General features: G+C 34.1%; 1 protein-coding gene across 3 annotated transcripts in view; it reads right to left on the bottom strand.

Annotated features, from left to right (window-relative positions):
* GPHN (gephyrin) overlaps nt 1–19412 on the bottom strand; it is a 437816-nt gene that overhangs the window by 159352 nt on the left and 259052 nt on the right. The window lies entirely within an intron of this gene.

The following is a 19412-nucleotide window of genomic DNA, read 5'->3' as shown; positions in this document are numbered from 1 at the left end:
AAGACAAAAAAGGCGGGGGAAGAAGGGGAAAGAAGTTTCACATCAAGTGGATTCCTACATGTGCAGAATGATGGTCTCCATTCTGATCAGCATAGGTCATGTCAGCTGTGATGCTTCTGTTCGTATTAGGAGACAGTAGAGAAGAATCAAAGTGATGCCACATGTTAAAGTCCTCTGGAAAAAATAAAAGAAACCTGGCCATGCTACAAAACTGTATCTGGCACACTATAGATTGTCTGTCTTATCCCTTTTGGGACATCTCTGATAGTATAGAGATTGCTTAGGAGAAATACTAAGAATTGAATTTTCATTTTGAAGAAAAGCATCTTGGCACAAAAGAATTGTGTCAACTTCTGGTTTCACTTGATATAAATAGTTTTTACTAATCGTCAGCATTAACTAAATGTTATGCCCCAAAGATAATCACCAATTCTCATTCTTCTTGGTTGAACACAGTTCTCAAATTTAGAATTCTCAAATTTAGGCCATTCTATAGGACAGGGCCTCTGGATGGACAATGAGTTCCTAATAATTTAGTTACTATCTTGTGCTATTTTCTTGACCTCGGAAAACATCTTTATATCAAAAGCTGTTTTCCACTTTAAATGGAGACTCACAACATCTTGATTATAAACTATGTATTTTCACATAAAAATATAGTCTAGTGTCTCATGATGCTTTCTGGAAACTTTCAGAAATTGTGAAGACTTTCAGTAACAAGTGGACACCCTTTTCCTCATTTTTTTTTTAATTAGTAGAAAGCTTAAAATTATATCAAGTCCAAAAACATGAGGTTATCTTTTCAAGGTTACATAGGATGTTAATGTTAAATCTATTCACAATATCTGTAGTTCCTGATTGCTACTTTAAAGTTGTATTCCCTTAATAGGCCTAGAAATAAATGGGTAGGACAAAAATTGATACCTATAAGAGGACATATATGTATAGATCTCTATCTGTAAAAGAATATTTGTTATTGTATTTATTTATGGAAGACATTTTTCCTAAACCATTTCAGTCCCATTTGCAAGTGCAAGTACAGAAACTTAAAGATCGAATTATAAGAGAAAAGATAGTCACCACTGATCACTAAACATGAAACACAGACTATGATACTATTTTAAATAAAGGTTTTTAGAGCAGATGGCTCATTTGTCAATGCTTGACATCAATTTTCTTCATATAAATCAGACTTTATAAATTCAAAACTATCCTAAGAGGAAGACTTTAGAAAACCAACGTGGTTATCAATGTCAGAGGTGCCATGTGATTCTCTGTGGCTCCTGAAACAGGTACTGATACCAAATACTGAACATATTCAGAGAGAATTTGAAAGATTTGTCTCATAAACTAAAATTTGAGAAGTAGAAAAAAGTCAAAACAATAAATTTTAAAATGCAATGCTCTCATTTATTCTAATCAACCTTTAATCATCAATTATGATGGAGAAGAATGAAATTCATACCAAATCCAACTGCCTGTATCATTTTTCTCTGGTAAGAATTTAAAAGAAATCACAAAGTATTAGCATTTGAATAAGATGAATTAATTTATCCTTCTTGAGTTTTATGAGCTTCATAAGTCATCTAATTTTATACATTTTCTTCTGTGAGGTTAAACATTCTTTACCAGTAACTAAGCAAGTTTAAATTGCAAATGTTCCTGTTACATACAGGATTATCGCAATATTAATGAAGTTTGAGAATTAAATGTAAAGAACTACAGGGATTATGAGTTGGTTGGAATTGTTAGTTTATTCACATATATTGAAGATTAAAATGCCAATTCCAAAACAAAAAAATGTTATCACTAATAACTTTTCTACCCTGAAGGAATCCTTTTATGAGAATTTTACTGAGATTGTAAAAGATATAAACCAGAGGACCAAAACTGTTTCAATCTTTTCCTCAGCCTCTCAGCCAGAATATATAACAAAATATTCATTAAAAATAGTCTGAAAATATTGCATTGTATTGCTTCTTTTGCAACATTCTGGGAATCTTTCTTCAGGGATTAATTACTAGGAAATCTGCTGTTATGGATTAATTTCCAGGATGTGGCCTATAGAACGGTGAAATTATTCTGCTGTTTGTATTCACCTTTTTAATAAAGGTTTGGATACTAGAATAATGCAACAAGAAATATTGCCTAGAAGCTAATATATGATATGGGTTATTGATCTCTTCTAGTTTAGCCCAATTCTTCAAAATTGAGCTCACCATAAAATCATTTTGACTACAAACATGGTAAAAAATTACCCCATCCAACACTCTCCTGCCAATAACAAGTAGTTGTGCTATGTTTTTATTGAAGCAAACACAGATTTTAGAGTAGAAAGACAATTTTATATTAATTTCTTTAAAAATTTATTTCAAAGAAAGTTTAGGCTTATATAAGCCACATAAAGGTAATCCACATAAAGTGCCTATATCACTGGGTGTACGCATTCACACTTCCAGATCTTTGCTGAAAATTTCTGAGAAAAGGTTGTATATTTTACATGTTTATTCTACTGATAAGAGAAATACGGTCTAAAGAGGTTCAGTGGCTTTGTGGAGAACTATAAATTAAGAAAAGCACAGTTGGTATTAAATTCTCTGAATCTCAGTTCTTCTCATTAAATTTAGGTCTCATCTATGAAATGACTAACGCAGATCTCCCCCCTCCTTCTCCCCTGATACATTTTCTATTGATTTAGATTAAGTTTATAAACTTCTTTGTTTATTTACTTCTGTTGTTTAAATTCTGTTGATAATTCTGTTGTTTTACTTTTTTGTTTACACTTCCTTTGTTTATTTGGCCTAGGGCCTGAACTGTTTTATTTTTAGAATTATCTAACTTACACTTAATTACCCTGAGAGAGAAACATTTTCAACCCTATTTTATTATGTCACTTTTTTTTTTAAGTATGGGCATCAATGACAGAAAATAAAATTTTTTCTTAGAAATTATTTGTCTTCCAACCAATATCACTTAGTGTATATTGGTATAGCTATACATTGATTCTGGTAGTTATGATGTAGAAGAGGACATTTTAAAAAGTTTTACTTGAAACCTCAAAATTTAAGCAAACTCCTGTAAATAAAATACTTTTTAGAAACTGGTTAATATTTCAATTCACTGTATTTTAGCCCTTTGAATACCACTGGTACTTCACTGTAAAACAATTCTGTTTCACTTATGATTTATTAAGGCAAAGTAAAGCAAAATATTTGATATAATATGTACTAAAAATATTCATGCAATAAATTTCTGAATTAATGTGTTCTGTCTTTAGTAAAAGTAGAATGAGTAGAGAGCAGGTACTCCTGATGTTTTGAGTGAGAAAATACATGACCAATTTTAGAATACATGTCATTTTCAAAATATAAAAATCTAGAGAATAGTTTAGTTTGGGATATACTCTTTATTAAAGTAATGAATGAGACATAGCTAGTTAGTTATATAGGTTTAATAGATGGCTCTATCTAATAAATTCCATTGCTGAAATAATGATGGCACAGGTTATTTTTGTTGAGATGCTTTTGCAAGAAACATGCCCCAAACAATTAAAAAGGAGTTTATAGGATTCAAAACTCTTAAGTGAAATTGAAAGGTTGTATTCTTAATTTCACTATTCTTTTATTTCTACAGTTCTCACTTTCCTATTTCCCTATAACAAGAAGTCATTGTTTCATTTAACAGAAACAGCTTGACTTAAATGAAAAAGATCTTAAGTGAATTTGAAAATTTTCAGTCGATAATGTCTAACTTTATGGAGTAACATGGAATACAAAGCCTGAATAAATAAATGTAAATTATTTTATATTAATTGGATAGTAATATAATATCAGAGAGAGGGGCTAAACAGAATGGTAATATTTATTCAGTCAGTGCAGAAACTTATTTCAAAGGAACAGACTTATAAGAATACCAGGAACTTTAAAGGCTACTATTTAATACCATGATGTTACAAATATAGAAACTAAGGTCTATTTTAATAACGTTACAAAGTGGCAGACTAGGGAAGATCCTCAATATTTAGTGTGTCATAGTGCAATACTTTTACATACGCAGTATTCAGTTTTCAAACAATTTTGGATCCATAATTTTTAATTGTGTGCCAGTAAGTAAGTCAAATACAAATGCTAAAAATTGCTTTTTCTAGAATATTATTGAATTGAATTCATCAAGATGCAAAAATGATCTCTTCCTGGTATAAATATAAATTATATGAATCAATAGCTTAAAATTTCTGTATAATTTAAACAAAGGTACAATCAATACAAGTTGCTAAGTTTAATTAAAAGAAAACTGTAAAACATTTAACTTCCAGATACCATTACATCATTGTTTTTAAAGCAGAAATAACAACTGAAATATCCATAATAGGGGATGCTGAAAAAACTAAGCTATATCCAGAAATTAGAATAGCAAACAATAATCAATAATAATGCTGTATAAGATTATTTAAAATAATGTAAAGATGTTCATATTACTAAATAAGAAAGGTTAAAATATTATACAGCTTAATAATACCGAACATTTAGTGAGCATTACTTGCATTTCAAACTCTGTGATAAGTGATTTATATGAATTTAAAAATTTAAACTTTAATACAACCCTGAGGCAAACAGTATTATTATTTTTTGTTTTACAGGTGAGATGATTATGACTATGGAGGTGAAGTAACTTTCTGAAAGCTACACATCTAGTAGTGGTAAAGCTGAAATTCATCACCTGGCCTGTCAGACTCTAGAACCTGAGCTCTTATTCACTGCCTTCCTACTATGATCCATTAAGTAAAATATTCCATTGCATAGAAAAAAATACAGAATGATAACAGCAAAACTTTAATAGTCACATATTAAGTATAGTCTTAGAAGAACTCTTTCTTTTCTTTATATAAATTTTCTAAAATGAGCAGATATATTCCTTTTTTATTAAAAGAATAAAAGAATAACCTAACCACTTATAGACTATCTAAGCGATAAAATTTAACCCCACAGCTAATAATGTCTGTTTAGCTATATCTTCTCAGGCTCCCTGATCAAATGTCATTTTCAAGTTCAGATTTGAGAGTGGCAGTTGCACATTTCACAGTTAAGTTATAGTTAGTGTCAATGATGAATATAATTATATCAACATTAATTAGAAAAGGATGGGGGAATTTCAGTTTCAATTATCATTATATATAAAGGCAAAAGGGACACAATCAGATGAACAAAGAAACAAAAATCAATGTAAAATCCTGTATATGTAGCAGAATGTCATAGAACAACTATTTAAAATGATTAGTAAACTCTTACTTTTTACAAATCATTTAAAATAGTTGTTCTATGACCTTCTGCTAAATATATAGGATCTTAAAATGATGTGTAAACTCTTAAGTAATAGCTAAAATATATTACTATTACCTAATTTATAATTTATAAACTCATGGTAACAGCTAAAATATATCACTATTACCTAATTTCAGTTTTATCAAAATATGAAATACTTTACCATGCTGGATAAGTGCCTTTCTCATTCAAAAAGTATATAAGAGAACTATCTTTTTTTTTTTTTTAAAGATCTTATTTATTTATTTTTAGAGAGGGGACAGGAGGGAAAGAGGGAGAGAAACATCAATGTGTGGTTGCCTCTCGCATGCCTCCTACTGGAGACCTGGCCCACAACCCAGGCAGGTGTCCTGACTGGGAATTGAACTGTTGACCCTTTGGTTCACAGGCCAGTACTCAATCCACTGAGCCACACCAGCAGGGGCTAAGAGAACCATCTTTTATTTGAAGTCTCAAAATCTGTTTTGCTATTAAACCAGAATAATTAGCAAAACAAACAGGGTGGTGGGCAAAAGTGGGGGGAAATGGGGACATCTGTAAGAGTGTAAACAATAAAAATAAAGTAAAAAACCACAAAGAAACATGTTGTTATAAAGGAGGAAAAACTAAACAAAAAAGAACAAGAGTAGAAACCAGTCATTCAAAAGTCTATAGGAGCCAGTCACTTAATGCAAATGAGTAAAATAACCTGAAGGGTATAACGAATGCTAGCTGAGTACTGATATATGTCAGGTTGATCTTATTTTTTTAAGGAAAAGCTGAAATATTTTACTTTTAATTAAAAGCACACCATTTTTAAATGTTCTAAACTTATCTTTTTTTAAAAAAGAGCTCCCTCAATTATATCTCTAATAAAATGATTTTACAACAACCAGGTTATGACTTAACCTATGACTTAAAAGAGGGCTGTCTCTCTCTATTAGTAGACAAGATGTCGTAGTGAGACATTAGTTACTACCGAAATGCAGAAATAGTATCACATGAGTGGAAATGAGTACAGTTGGCTGGGAATTATAATTTCTGGTCTTGTATCTTCAAAAGACTTTGTGAAGCCATCTTTCATTTTGAATCAGGGAGCGGAAATTCTGTTCCCTTCCCTAGAATGAATTTGGATCACAGAGTGAGGGTGAATCATTGATAATGCTCAAGCATGGTACTGGTGGTCATTTACACATAGGGTAAGATCTCTGGACTGAGAATACCATGACAACATTGTCTTACTGGAAAAATAAGATTCAAAATACGTAACTTTGACCCAAGATATTTTCAAGAAACATAAGCAGTTTGCTAATTTGATTATACTGGTGGTTCTTAAAGTGTGGTCCACATCCCCAAGGGTCCCCGATACCATTTCAGGAGTCCAAAGGTCAAATTATTTTAACAATAGTATTATGACATTTGCCTCTTTCATTATGTTGACATTTTTCAATGATGGTACAAAAGCAGCGGTGGGTTGGCACGTTAGTGCAAATGAAGGCAGTGGATCCAAACAGTATGAATAGTCATTATATTACTCACTATCATGTACTAACAGTTTAAAAAAAATCTAATAGTTAAAACAAAAAAAAGCTAGTTTCATTTAACATTGTCTTCACTAAAATAGTAAACACTAATTTAACTTAATTTAAACTTGTCCCTCGAGTGTGACAAAAAGAGAAGCATGAATAAAATACTTCTCCATACTAAAGGATGACGACTGTCTTAAGAAAAAGCACGGTTACGCAGTGGTTTGAATTGCAAGCTGAACTAGTCAGGTTTTGAACAGAATATCATTTTTACCTGAAAGAATGAAGGAATACTGACAAACCATAATTATTCAGTCTTAGATATTTGGTAGATATGTTTTCCTTGAAAATGAATGAAATAAGCCTGTCAATTCAAGAAAAACAAGACAGGAATCATTGTTTTGCCAAAGATAAAATTCTAGCTGTTAAGCAAAAATTGAAGTTGTGGAAAATATATGTTATGGTGAGTTTGAAAGCTTCCAATGCTTCTATGTCTTTCTTGATGAGCGTGGTGGTTATATTGATGAAAATGATTTCAAAATATAATAAAATGAAATTTGTCAACAATGGGGAGAATTAACATTTTCCAAGTTATATGTGTTACAAAATCATGGCTGGTAGAAGGCTCATTTAAAGTTCAAGAGAGAACAATGGATTTTAATATATCAGAGTATAAAATGGTCCTTGACAGGGTTTTAGATTCCACACTTTTAATAGATTATCAATTGTAAATTTTTGGTGTATTTTCAAACATCCACATTTATCTGCAAATGCTATTAAAATAGCCTTTCCTTTTCTAACTATATAACTGTGAGGCTGATTTGTTTCTTCAACTCATACAACATATCACAACAGACTGAGTACAGAAGCAGATGTGAGAATCTGTCTGTCTTCTATTAAACCAAACATCGAAATGTATTTGAAAAAAGTGTAAAACAATGCCATCCTTTTCAAATTTTTTTGGAAATATTATTTTTTCATAAAAATGTTATGTTGACACATAAAAGCTTATTATTCTTATTTGAAGCAAATACACATTTAAAATTTATTGGCTTTAATTTCTTGTACTGTAGGTACATATAATCCACATAAACAAAAGATACGTGGGGTCCTTAATAATTTTTAAGTGTGTGAAGGGGTGCTGAGACCACTATGTCTGAGTACTGCTGGATTTTACAAATAATGTTGAGAATATTATTGTTCATAACCATCAGATGGGGCAAAAACTGTGCACAAAAGAACTTATATTTTTATGGTTAGAGAATGCACATTTGATATCACTAATTTAGTGTTTTCCAACATTTTTTAGGCATTTGTGGACTAACCCATATTTCTATAATGTCATTTACAGCTGAACAGAGGTTGGTATACCAATGTTGATATAATTTCAGACAAAAGCAAAGAAACAGTGTTTAGTATAGTCTTAATGATTTTGTATATGACCTTAGAGATAGTGAAAATAATCTGCAGGCCCCAGTTGGTACTATGATTTAGGCTAGAATTTTAGCAACTTTATGAGATTCTCCAGAGACTTGTGAACCTCAAGTTTAGAACCAATGAACATGCCACCCTGTTCATTGGTGTTACATAACCACCCTGATGTTCACAAAGGAAAGTGGTGATAATATGAAATAGTTTATAAAACTATTTCTCTAAGAAAAAAGTCAGAGGAAGTATCCTGATACTGGATCAACAATACCATTTTTATATGTAAAGGAAATCACACTGCCTTCCACAAAGACTTAATCATGAAAAATTATGAGTTAAGAAAATACTTTATTCTTTATCCAGAATAATGTAAACTCTTATGTTCAAAGGATAACAGAAACCTATAAGGAATTCATAATTATGCATTTTCTTTGAATATAAGATTAGACAGTATATAAATGAACATACTATTCATGTAAAGATATTACTATAATATACTTTTTAATTGTAGTGTAAACTTAAGTTCAATTAAATAGAAAGTGCTTATATTTTCTCCCCATGAGGAAAATAACTTGCATGTTAGTCTGGCACAAAATTCCATTCTAACTTTTAAGGTAAAAGAGAAAATGTGTCAATTGACTACATTTATTTATTTAATTTTAAGGTCCAACTTCAGATACTTAGGGAATAAAAGAATAATTGAATTGGTTTAAGAACATTCTCTATTTTAATAACATCTATAGGGAATAATAAATTGATTGAAAGTTTGGATTTTTTTTCCTTTTTTGCTATGGTCATTGTTCTCTTCCTCAAGCCTCTTAATTTTTAATAGAAATGCTCCTGCTTTTCATAATTGAAAGCCAGCCCTCATTAAGTGGTGAATCATGGTCACTTTAAAATAGAATTTATCTATTACATATTCTTTTAGCAAATCACTTTTTTTGAAGACTATTACCACTTTAGAACTTGAGCCCTCTACATGTTACCCACTTCTTATTTAAATGAAATCTACCTATCATTTGGTTTTTGGCTTAGGCACTATTTTACTTAAGGAAATGAAAAATTAAAATCTCAAGTTTGTTCTTAAAAGATACCTCATTGTGTCATAAAGTAAGAAGAGTAGAAATCATTCATCATTTTAACCATATTTCATTAAAAGAAGATATCTGATATAAAAGAGAAAGAACTTTCCCCCCCAAATACAGTAAAATAATGTTGTCAGGCAATAAATATTTGCTGCAGACAATGCCTTTCAATGAAAAACTGCTTTAAAAAGTTAACTATATTTTAATTAACAAAACAAAAATCCAATAATTCATAGTTGTCTTCATCAGATTGTGACAAAGGTACTAAAATGAAATCCAAAGTTGGATTATATATTTTATAGATGTTGTTTTCACTAATCTTAAAGGATCAAAGCGCAATCTAAGATACCATGTTGCACTAAATGTATAAAATGTAAATCCAAAATAATGTTTAATGTTACATTTGTTAACATAAAAGAAATAGATGCACACATGCAAAAGGACAGGAAGTCTTTCAGCTTAAATGCTGCCCCATAATTAAAAGCTACAGAGGGAAAGGCTGGAACTGTTAGTTTTGAATCCTAATTTGGTTATTTAAAACTTTTTTGTTCTCACAAAGACTAGGTTCATTTCTTTTGATGGTTATTCCCACATTATTCTATATTCCTGGTGATAAATCCTAGCACTTATTATACTTTACTATAATTTTAGGTGCCTGTTCTGTTTGTTTGTAAAGGCAAGAACAATACCTGCTCATGACTGTTCTCTTAGCACCGGGCAAAGACTTATTTAATAAATTAATAAACCCTGTTGGGGAGGCAAGGATTATCAGTTAGTATAAACCTCAGAAAATTTAAGCAACTTGTTTAATGTAGTATTAAGTAGAGAACTCAGCAATTTAATCCAGGTCTTCCATTATCAAGTCAAGTGCTCTTTTTAGTGCTGATCATTAAAGACTGTATTGCACAGCTGATGTAGAAAAATATTTGCACATATATTCTGTATATAACAGACTGCATGCCTATTCTGAAATGCAGGAGTGGAGTTTCTACGGAGTTTGGCAAACACTGAAATGAATTAAATTATAAATATCATAACCAAGCTGTAGTAACAATAAAAATGTTAAACTCAACTTGTATTATAATTTTGTACTGGATGTCATTCCTGGGATGCTGCATACATATCTCAAATTGAACACAGTCAGAACCAAAATGTATTTATTTTCCTTTCTTTTCACCCTCAAAACTTGCTTCTTCTCTTTTATTCCTTAATGTAATTAAAAACATCATCATTTACCCATACCTCAAATTAAAAACCTAATTTTCTTTTTTAACTTTTTCTGTCCTAAATTTTAATGCTAAAAATTGAAATAAATAATTCACCTAGAATAGACTGAAGTGCTAAAACATACAGCCTTGAAATCGGATCAGTGGGCAAAGGCAAAAAAAAATTCATTATTTAAAATCAAAAAGAACTAATATCTAAAACTGAATTTTGAAGTCACTGAATTAGACCATTCATGTACTCAATACTAATGATTTTGTCGAAGAGTTCTTGATTGGTGATAACTGGCTGGGGGCAACTGCCTGTGAAGTGGTCATTATTGCTGAATATAGTTCTCAAAACTTCCACCCTGCACAAAACTTCTGTTCTGTTTTTATTTATCCTTCCTGTGCTTGGTAACTCCTTAGAGAGGTTTTCTCTGATCATCCTAAGTAAGATTTCCCTACTATTTTTTCTTTTTTCTTTTTATATTGGAACCCCTGTGGGCAAATCCTGCTATTGATTATTTTAATGGATTTATGTATGTAGGTATGTATTTATTTTTTACTTTATTTTTTATTGTATAGTTCCCCATTGCCATTTAGTCCTCTTATACCCCACTTCCCACCAAGCAATCACCACACTGTTGTCCATTTCCATGAGTACTTTTTCTTTAATTCCTTCACTTCCTAACCTCTCCCACCTTAGGTGTCATCCTGTTCTCTATGAGTCTGTCTTTGTTTTCCTTGTAGCTTCAGTTTGTTCATTAGATTCCACATATGAGTGAAATCATATGGTATTTTGTCTTTCTCTGACTGGCTTATTTCACTTAGCATAGTGTTTTCCAGGTCCATCCATACAGTCCCAAAGGTTAAAATTTTCTTTCTTTCTTTTTTTTACAGCTATGTAGTATTCCATTGTATAAATGTCCCATAGTTGTTTTATTTACTCATCTACTGATGGACATTTGGGCTGTTTCCTATCTTGGCTATTGTAAATAATGCTGCAATGAACATAGGGGTGCTTATGTTCTTTCAAATTAGTGTTTTAGGTTCTTTCAGATATATACCCAGAAGTGGGATTTGTGCATCAAAAGAAGGATCCATTTTTAATTTTTTGAAGCATCCCCATAATGCTTTCCACAGTGGCTGCACCAATCTGCATTCCCACCAACAAATGGGTTCCCCTTTTCTCCACATTCTCGCCAGGATTTGTTTGTTGATTTATTGATGACAGCCATTCTGACAGGTGTGAAATGATAACTCATTGTGGTCTTAATTTGCCCTTCTCTGATGATTAGTGACATTGAGAGTCTTTTCATATGTCTACTGGCCATCTGCTTTGGAGAAGTGTCTAGTCAGGTCCTTTGCCCATTTTTTAACTGGGTTTCTTACTGTTGAGTTTTGTAAGTACTCAATGAATTTTGGATATTAACCCCTTATTAGATGTTTTGGTGAATATGTTCTCCCATTCTGTGGGTTGTCTTTTTGTGCTGTTGACAATTTTCTCTGCTGTGCAAAAACTTTTTAGTTTGATGTAGTCTCATTTGTTTATTTTTTCTTTTGTTTCCCTTGCTGGGGGAGATTTGGCTGATAAAATACTGCTACAGGCAATGTCTGAGATTATGCTGCCTATGTTTTCTTCTATAGTTTTTATAGTTTTGGGCCTAACATTGAAGTCTTTAATACATTTTGAATTTATTCTTCTGTGTGGTGTAAGAAGGCGGCCCAGATCTATTTTTCTGCACATATCTGTCCAATTTTCCCAACACCATTTCTTGAATGAACTATTTTTAGACTGCTTGCTCCCCCTACAAAGGTGTGGGTTTATTTCTGGGCTTTCTATTATGTTCCATTGATCTGTGTGTCTGTTTTTATGCCAGTACCATGCTGCTTTGATTACTATGGCCTTATAGTATAGTTTGACATTAGGAAGCGTGATTACCCCAACTTTGTTCTTTCTCAGGATGCTGTTGCTATGTGGGGTCTTTTGTGGTTGCATATAAATTTTTGAAATATTTGTTCTAGTTCTGTGAAATATGTCATTGGAATATTGACAGGAATTGTGCTGAATCTGTAGATTGCTTTGGGTAATATGGACAATGATGTTAATTCTTCCTATCCATGAACACAGAATGTGCTTCCACTTATTTGTATCTTCTTCAATTTCTTCAGTGTCTTATAATTTTCCAAGTACAGGTCTTTTACATTCTTGGTTAGGTTTATTCCTAGGTATTTTATTCTATTTGAAGCAGTTGTGAATTTGACTCTTTTCTTAATTTCCCTGTTAGTTCATATTGGCATATAAAAATGTATCTGACTTCAGAATATTAATTTTGTATCCTGCTACTTTGCTGAATTCATTTATTAGTTCTAGTAATTTCTTGGTGGAATCTTTGGGGTCCTCTATGTACAGTATCATGTTATCTGCAAATAAAGACAGTTTTACTTCTTTCTTTCCAAAGTGGATGCCTTTTATTTCTTCTTCTTGTCTGACTGCTGTGGTTAGGACTTCCAGTACTATGCTTCCAGTACGTGGCTGTGGTTAGGACTTCCAGTACTATGCTGAATAAGAGAGGTGAAAGTGGATATCCCTGTCTTTTCTTGATTTTAAGGGGAATGACTGTAGTTTTTACCCATTGAGTGTGATGCTGGCTGTGGGTTTGTCATATACAGCCTTTATTATGTTCCCTCTAATCCCACTTTGCTGAGAGTTTTTATCATAAATGGATGCTGGATTTTATAAAAATACTTTTTCTGAACCTATTGATATGATCATGTGGTTTTTAACCTCCATTTTGTTTATGTGGTGAATCATATTTATTGATTTGGAAATGTTGTACCAACCTTGCATTTCCAGAATAAATCCCACTGGACCACGGTGTATGATCTTTTTGATGCATTGCTGCATTCGGTTTGCTAATACTTTGTTGAGGATTTTAGTGTCTATGTTCATGAGGGATATTAGCCTATAATTTTCTTTCTCTGTAGTATCTTTATCTAGTTTTGGGATTAGGATAATGCTGGCTTCATAAAATGAGTTTGGGAGCTTTCCCTCCTCTTGAATTTTATAAAATAGTTGGAGAAGGAGAGGTGTTCTTCTTGTAATGTTTGTTAAAATTTACCTGTGAAGCCATCCAGTACAGGGCTTTTGTTTGTTGGGAGTTTTGTGATTACTGCTTCAATTTCACTAGGTGTGATCTGTCTATTCAGAGTCTCTGATTCTTCTGGTTTTAGTTTTGGAAGATTGTGTATTTCTAGGAATTTATCCATTTGTCCAGGTTGTCCAATTTGTCGGCATATAGTTTTTCATAATATTTTGTTAAAATCCTTTGAATTTCTTTGGTGTCAGTTGTTATTTCTCTTCTTTCATTTCTGGCTTTATTTATATTTATTTGGGTCCTCTCCCTTTCCCCTTGATGAGTCTGGTTAAATATTTGTCAATCTTTTTTATCATTTCTTTTTTTTTATTTTTAAAAGGTTTTATTTATTTATTTTTAGAGAGAGGGGAAGGGAAGGAGAAAGAGAGGGAGAGAAACTCCATGTGTGGTTGCCTCTTGCACACACCCTACTGGGGACATGCATGGCCCGCAACCCAGGCATGTGCCCTGACTGGGAATCGTACCAGCGACCCTTTGGTTTGCAGGCCCATGCTCAATCCACTGAGCTACACCAGCCAGGGCCTTTTTTATCATTTCAAAGAAACAGCTTGGATTCACTGATATTTAGTACTATTTTTTAAAACTCTATTTCACTTATTGCTGCTCTTATCTTTATTATTTATTGCCCTCTACTCACTTTGGGGTTTATTTGTTGTTTTATTCCAAGTTCCAAGTTCCTTCAAATTTGAAGTTAGATTGTTTATTTCAGCTTTTCTTGAATTTTTCTTCTCTCTCTCTCTCTCTCTCTCTCTCTCTCTCTCTCTCTCTTTGAGATAGGCCTGTAATACTTTGAATTTCCCTCTTAGGTTTGCTTTCCCAATGTCCTAATGACTTAGGATTGTTTTGTCCTCATTTTCATTTGTTTCAAGGTGTCTTTGATTTCTTCCTTGATCTTGTTGTTGACCCATTCATTGTTTAAAAACATGCTATCTAGCTTCCATGACTGCATGTTTTTTCAGTGTTCTCCTGATTGATTTCTAGTTTTATAGCATTGTGATAAGATGCTTGATATGATTTCAATCTTCTTAAATTTATTGAGACTTGTTTTGTGTCATAGCATGTGGCCTAATCTAGAAAATGTTCCATGTGCTCTTGAAAAAAGTATGTATACTGTGCTGCTTTGGGGTGAAATGCTCTGAAGATATCAATTAAATCCACTTGATCTAGTGTGTCATTTAAGGCCACTGTCTCCTTGTTGATTTTCTGCCTGGAAGATCTATCCGTTGAAATCAACGGGGTGTTAAAATACCTGACTATGACTGTATTTTGGCTGATCTCTCGCTTTATGTCCAGTAAGATTTGCTTCACATATTAAGGTGCTCCTCTGTTGGGTGTGTAAATGTTTACTGGGTTACAACCTCTTGTTGTTTTGTTCCCTTTATCATTATGTAGTGCCCTTCTTTTTCTCTTACTATACCCTTGGTTTTAAAGTCTATTTTGTCAGTTATAAGTACTGCTGCCCTACTGCTACACCAGCTTTTCTTTTTCCTTTCCATTTGCATGAAATATTTTTTTCCATCCCTTTTAGTCTGTGTGTATCTCTCGATCTGAGATGGGTCTCTTGGAGGTATCATATATATGGAACTTATTTTCTTTGAAGTATATTTTATTGATTATGCTATTACAATTGCCTCATTCTTTTTTCTCCCCCTTCTCCCCTTCCACTCAGTAAATCCATTCTGTCCAGCATTCCCCCCATAGCTCATGTCCAGGGGTCATACATATAAGTTCTTTGGCTTATCCATTTTCTGTAGTGTTCTTAACCTCCCCCTTTCTATTTTGTACCTACCAATTATGTTTCTTATTTCCTGTACCTCTTCCCCCATTCTCCCCACTTTCCCCACTGATAATCCTCCATGTGATTTCCATTTCTGAGATTCTGTTCCTGTTGTAGTTGTTTGTTTCTTTAGGTTCAGTTATTCATAGTTGCAAGTTTGTTGTCATTTTAATGTTCATAGTTTTGATCTTTTTCTTAGATAAGCCCCTGTAACATTTCATATACTAAGGGCTTGGTGATGATGAACTCCTTTAACTTAACCTTATCTGGGAAGCACTCTATCTGCCCTTCCATTCTAAATGATAGCTTTGCTGGATAGAGTAATCTTGGATGTAGATCCTTGCTTTTCATGACTTTGAATACTTCTTTCTACCCACTTCTTGCTTGCAAGGTTTCTTTAGAGAAATCATCTGATAGTCTTATGGGGAGTTCTTTGTAGGCAACTGTGTCCTTTTCTCTTGCTGCTTTTAAGATTCTCTCCTTATCTTTAATCTTTGGCAATTTAATTATGATGTGTCTCGGTATTTTCCTCCTTGGGTCCAACTTGTTTGGGACTCTCTGAGCTTCCTGGTCTTGTATGTCTATTTCCTTCACCAGATTGGAGAAGTTCTCCTTCATTATTTTCTCAAATAAGTTTTCAATTTCTTGCTCTCCCTCTTCTCCTTTTGGTGTCCCTATGATTCAGATGTTGGAATATTTAAAATTGTCCCAGAGGTTCTTAAACTTATCATTTTTTTGAATTCTTATTTCTTCGTTCTGTTCTGGCTGAATTTTTATTTTTTCCTTTTGTTCCAAATCATTGATGAGTCCTGGTTTCCTTCCCTTCACTGTTGGTTCCCTGTATATTTTTCTTCATTTCACTTTGTATAGCCTTCACTTCTTCCTTTATTTTGCAGCCATACTCACTCATTTCTGTGAGCATCCCGATTACCAGTGTTTTGAACTCTGTGTCTAATAGGAGTGCCTATCTCCTTGTTACTTAGTTCTTTTTCTGGAATTTTGATCTGTTCTTTTATTTGGGCCATATTTCTTAGCCTTCTTTGTTACCTTGTTTGGGACAGAGCCTTATGTATTCACTGCAGGCGGCGGAGGGACCCACTTTGCTGCATTGTGGCACTGTATGTGGGGGAGGGGTCAGAGAGGGAACAATGCTGCTTCCTTGGCACTTATCCTCCTTTCAAGAGATTGGCAGTTTCTGCTGCCTCCATAATCCCCACACATTTTTACAGCCAGGGGTTCTGAGGCTTTAACTGGTGCTGGAACCTTGTGTTGTATGGTCTGTCTTGTTCCCCAGTTGTTCCTCCCAGTTTATCTGCATGCAAATGTGAGACTGCCTGGTCTTGCCATGTGAGTCTTCTCTGACCTAGCTGCCTGTCTCACCCCTCCTACCAGTTTCTGGATAGAAACATTCTGGATGAATGTTTCTTCTTTAACTCCTTGGTTGTTGGACTTCTGTACAGTTCAATTTTCTGGCAACTTTGTTTTTGTGTTTTTAAATTGGTTGTTTCCTTCTTTTGGCTGTGTGAGGAGGCAAACTGTATCTACCTATGCCTCCATCTGGGCAAGAACTCCTATATACGGGCATTGTTTTCTTTTCTTTTTAAAGATTTTATTTATTTTTAGACAGGGATATGGAGGGAGGAAGAGAGGGAGAGAAATATCAATGTGTGGTTGCCTCTTTCGCGCCCCCTACTAGGGACCTGGTCTGCAACCCAGGCATGTACCCTGACTGGGAATTGAACTGGCGACCCTTTGATTCGCGCTGGCTGGTACTCAACCACTGGGCCACACTAGCCAAGGTGGGTTGTGTTTTCTTATCCTTTCAGCTACCCTATGTCTTTTGGTTGAAGCATTTAAGCCATTTACATTTAAGGTGATTATTGTCAGATATTTAGTGCTATTTTATTGTTAGACTATTTTCCTCTGTTTTCTTCTCCTTCCCTTCTTTCTATCAAGTCCTTTAACATTTGTTGCAGTACTGGTTTGGTGTTAACAAACCAGTTAACACCTTTAGATCTTTCTTGTTTGGGAAACTCCTTATTTCTCCTTTGATTTTAAATGATAGCCTTGCTGGGTAAAGTAGCCTTGGTTGTAGGCTACTTTTCATCACCTTGAATATTTCACATCACTGCCTTCTGGCCTGAAATGCTTCTGGTAAGAAATAAGATGACAGTCTAATTGGTGGTACCTTATATATAACTATCTTGTTTTCTCTTGTGGCATTTAGGACTTTCTCCTTGTCTTTAAGCCTTGCCAATTTAATTACTATATGTCTCTGTGTAGGCATCTTGGGGTCCAACTTGTTTGGGACTCTTAGCTCCCTGGACTTGTGTGTTGATTAGGGAAGTTTTTGGTCATTATTTCTTCAAATAGGTTCTCGATCCCTTGCTTGCTCTCTTCTCCTTCTGGTATTCCCATGATGCGGATATTGTTATGCTTCATGTTGACCAAAATGTTTGTTAAGCTCTCCTCATTTTTTAAAATTCTTTTTTCTTTTTGCTGCTCTGCTTGGGTTTTTTTCCTACCTTTTCTTCCAAATCATTGATTCAATCCTCTTCATCATCTAACATACTGTTTATTCCTTCCAGTGTATTATTTGTTTCTGATATTGCATTCTTTATTTCTGACTATTCCTTGTTTATGGTTCCTATGTCTTTTTTCATGTTATTGAGTATCCTTGTAATCATTACTCTAAATTCTCTATCTGATAAATTGCTTGCTTCCATTTCATCTAGTTCTTCTTTTGGAGAATTCTTTTGTCCTTTCATTTGGGGTCTGTTTCTTTGTCTCCCCATTTTGGCTCCTATATATTTGTTTCTATGTATTAGGTAGATTTGCAAAGACTCCGGTGTAGGCCTTTGTCAGATGTTGCCTGTAATTAGCCCTGGTCAATCTTTTTGGAGCTGTCAGCGATCCAGAGCTTGTGGCTTCCTCTGCTGGGCCTGGGTGTGTGCGAAAGAACCAGGCTGAACACCAAGGCTGGCTTTAACTACCACTAGGCCAGGGGGAGTGTCAGCTGAAGTCTCAGAGCTCCCCAAGATCCACCTTAGTTGTTAACTAATCAGTGATATAGCTTTAAGCTATACTCAGCATCCTAGCTTAAGTTCCACAGGGTGAGGCAGAGTATTCTGTGGGCAGGACTACTGCATCCCTTCAGGCTGATGCCACTTATAGGGGAGTGCTCTGCCTTAAAAAATGGTTCCTATAGTATGGGGAATGAGTCTGGTATCTTGGCAGTTGTTCCTTCTGTTGTCTCTCCAGAGCCACCAACCCCAGACTCTCCTTAGCGTCTCTAGTCCGCTCTGCCCTTCCTCTTCCGGAGCACAGGGTAAGTGGCTGCACATGAAATTTTTTGCATTGGCCCTTTATGAGGCTCTCTGCATCTCTAGCCATCCCTCCCTGGCGGACAGAAACCGCACTGCTTTTCACAACTGTATGTTATTTGGGTTCTTTTCCCAGGTCTGGCGCTGTAGGCTGGGGAGACCAGCTTGGGGTTTAGACCCCACATGTTCAGGGGGAATGCTCTGGCTGCTGAAATACCTCTTTCACACTTCAGCTGCCACCCATGGGAGTCCAGCCTGCCCTTGCGCATCTCCTCCACATTCCCTACTAGTCATGTTGTGATGATGTGGCTTCTTCCATCTGTCCCTGGTTACATGGCTTGTCTCCAGCTAGTGTTCAGTTCCCTCCTATTACTTTCTATCACTATGACTTTTTCATTTCTTCTTGCATGAATTTCAATGTGTAATTATTAAGTTATTGTGAAATTATAATTAATAGAATTATTTATGTTTATCTACCTATTTATTTTAATATACCATCAACTAAAATGTAAACTCCATGAAGGCAGCAGAAATTATATCTGTCACTGACATAAAAGCACATATTAAGAGCATCTAATTTAGATTCAATCAAGAAGTCTTACAATTTGAG

Source organism: Desmodus rotundus, chromosome 7, assembly GCF_022682495.2.
Source record: "Desmodus rotundus isolate HL8 chromosome 7, HLdesRot8A.1, whole genome shotgun sequence".
NCBI classification, from domain to species: domain Eukaryota; kingdom Metazoa; phylum Chordata; class Mammalia; order Chiroptera; family Phyllostomidae; genus Desmodus; species Desmodus rotundus.
Note: the sequence above shows the minus strand (reverse complement) of the source record. Positions and strands in the feature narration are given on the sequence as shown.